At 38.5% G+C, this 3,006-nt stretch overlaps 1 long non-coding RNA gene across 1 annotated transcript; it reads right to left on the bottom strand.

Annotated features, from left to right (window-relative positions):
* Window positions 1–354: 354 nt before the first annotated feature.
* Window positions 355–1,659, bottom strand: LOC129718624 (uncharacterized). The gene is made up of 3 exons (XR_008726983.1): window positions 870–1,659; window positions 575–813; window positions 355–514 (listed from the first exon to the last, which is right to left on the bottom strand). It is a non-coding gene; the product is annotated as an uncharacterized LOC129718624 (long non-coding RNA).
* Between the last annotated feature and the right edge of the window lie 1,347 nt (window positions 1,660–3,006).

Below are 3,006 nucleotides of genomic sequence, written 5' to 3'. Positions count from 1 at the left end.
GTAAAACGATTCAGCAACATCGGTTCGCGTTGTGTGTTTTCAAATGCATTTAGATTTTATTAAAACCACGATCTTGCACAGAGAGTAGTTAGCAGTGCCAATCGAATGCTTTTCTGATGGCTGTTATGGAAACAAATATGAGCAAATGATTGAAAACAATATGTGCAAATGATTACCAAAATCAAATAACGAAAGTTGACTTTCAATATAATTTCTACTTGTTTTTCAAATGAAATCTTTCTTTAATATACTGTTGATATATAACATTCATTCAAATACAGCAACCGTCCAGTTTAAATATATGTATATACGAGCATATGATATGTATATACTACATGTTCCAGGCGTGAAGCGCGCATAATCTCCTTTCAGTATAGTGCGTCTTGAAACTCTTGAAAATTTTATCAAACCTCATCCAGTAGAAAATTTCTAAGTGTGTAACAATATTTGGCAAATAATAAAATAATGTGTGGGCAGATGGTGCACGATTTTCAGTTTTAGGACCGTGGTTTAACTAGAATTGGGAACAGTAAAAAAAAAACCGATCGTTGAAACAAAATACCTTATTGTTTACTGTTTATTGGTGTATAAGCACAATAGCAAGATGTGTAATTTCTCAAGTTAGTAAATTTACTCTACAGCATCCTGAAATCGATCATCGTCCGCAATCTCGTCCCTCTCCGTTTCATTGACAATAGCTTCGTCTTTGATACCAACGTCACTCTTCGGTTCCGGTGCCAGTTCGAAACAATCGATCAGATTCTTGCGTCCTTCTTCTCCGACATTCATGTCGTCGTAATCACCGACACATTACTGAAAAAAGCGAAACTATTGTTAGAAACAAGCCAATAATAGTCACCAAAACTTACCGAAATTTTTCAAGCATATTTCGGAAACCAATCGAATTCATGAACAAAACCGGAAGGATTCCATTAACTGGCCTGGACACCTTGGTTACACATGGCGAACATATTGCTTCCAACTTCTTTATCGCAGCGTTTGCATGCAAACTAGCACATCAAGCAGACCATAAGTACGAAACGAACTTTGAAACTAGTTTCATTGGCTTATATGTTTGATATTCATTCGCAGCCTCATAAGATTTGTCTTTAGAATAACCAATCGTTTTGCACGAACAGAAGAATACTTCATCGCCTTTAGTCGAGCCCCAAACAAAATTTTCTAAAAAACTGTCAAACAGTTGTTTACAAAATGTATGAAGCATTCTTCGAGTGGGAACGAGATACATGCAGGGCGGCAAAAGTACACTGCCTTCATAAACTACTCAAACAGACGTTTTATCAGAGGCTGGGACTTTCGAGTAGTTCATTTTGTACCAACTTTTTTGGAAGTTTTCTTCCCGAGTGTTACGTATGTCTTATGTATGTGGTGAAATTGTGACTACCTATGTTAACGCACACAGCTTTTCTTCCATTCGATTTGAACGGCATGTGAGCGAGAGAGAATTTGTTTTTTTTCTGCCTTTTGTGCTGCTTACGACCGCAGAGGCACCTTCGAAGATGCCGATTTTCTGATTCTTTCTCTCTCGATCACTTGCTGTGTGTGTTGGGTAGCGCGTTCATGTGTTCATGATTTTTTTTACGTTGCATCAACTTGCAAGTTGCAGTAGGCTGACATGAGAATGTGTGTTCAGCAAATAGACCATCGTACGGTGACGTCGCGCACTTGCGTTTGACAGCTATTGGTGGCTTTGTTTGCCTTCGGGCGATGCAGTTTGGTTCTAAATTATAGCAGATCACTTCAGTTGTGACCAGTGATGCCACATATATAGATTTGTCTGCTTTTATACAGATTTCTTGCGTATTTTTCATACAGATATCTGCATGCAGATTGCAGATTTTCTGGAAATAATACAGATTTTTTTGGTTTTCATGGGGTAGTAAATTGAACTTCTTGATGTGGTTGAAAAGCGGAGATTGGCTCGGATGCGGTTCAGCGTGTCGTAGGTTTTACTATATTCATATGCTACTATAAATCTTTGAACACGCTAACTTTCACAAGATCGAATTGATAGTTTTACAATAGAGTTTGATCATCTATCATTCACACGCGACAAATATCTAAGTGCTTCGTCTGTCATGAAGAGTTCTGATCGGTTACGGTCATTTAACCATATTTAACCCTATTATTTTTATGATTTTCCTAGCTTTTGGACAAATGTTGATACACTTGAATTTTTTTTTTATTCAATAATGTTTAAATCTTGTTGGATGCAATTTTTTGTTTTTGAATTTTAAGGGCTTTGGATGCATGTAAATTTGCCAGTTTTTGAATTCATTAGGATACTTAGCTCATTCCAAATTATATTACAGGAGAAAAACGCGTTGTAGATCCTATATCCTCTAAAATTGCGGTCGGCTTACAGTTTCCGAATAAAGTTTAACGTCTTACGAAATTGATTCGTGAATGGGTAAATTAAGGTGTTCATGAGCAGAAACGCGTAGAGTCGTACGATACGTAAGGTAATCGAAATTACTTAACCTCCACGATTCGCTTGTATCCCGTCACTGCAAATATGATGAGGTTTCAAACATGTTGGCACCTGGCGCGTTTTCGTGAGTTCATATATCGAAGATCGCACCACTAACCTCGGGAAAGTGCGTGCACGTCGGGTTCAAAATTGGAAGGGTCGGTCAGTTCCTCTATTAGTACAAAGCTCGTTATTCCCGTCGTACTCCTAAAATCAATGAAACAAAACGTCTTAGATACATAGAAGATAGGTTCGCGAAAAATATCTTAGTGGACGAGGGCCCATAAATACCGCCAAGAGTTTTATCGTATGTAGAGAAGAAACGCGACAAACAACTAACACAAAATTCCTATACCCGTGGTGCTTGTGGAGTGTGCAGGAGTATATCCGGCCTCTAGTAACAACAAGTATCGAACTAACACCCCTTTCCTTCCTTCCTTTGATCTACGTTCTGGACCGGCAGGCGTCGGTACTGATCAGCATGCAGGGGTTATTGGAGATGCACATCGAAAAGC

Source organism: Wyeomyia smithii, chromosome 1, assembly GCF_029784165.1.
Source record: "Wyeomyia smithii strain HCP4-BCI-WySm-NY-G18 chromosome 1, ASM2978416v1, whole genome shotgun sequence".
Taxonomy (NCBI): Eukaryota; Metazoa; Arthropoda; class Insecta; order Diptera; family Culicidae; genus Wyeomyia; species Wyeomyia smithii.
The sequence above is the reverse complement of the archived record's forward strand: the minus strand, read 5'-3'. Positions and strand labels throughout refer to the sequence as shown.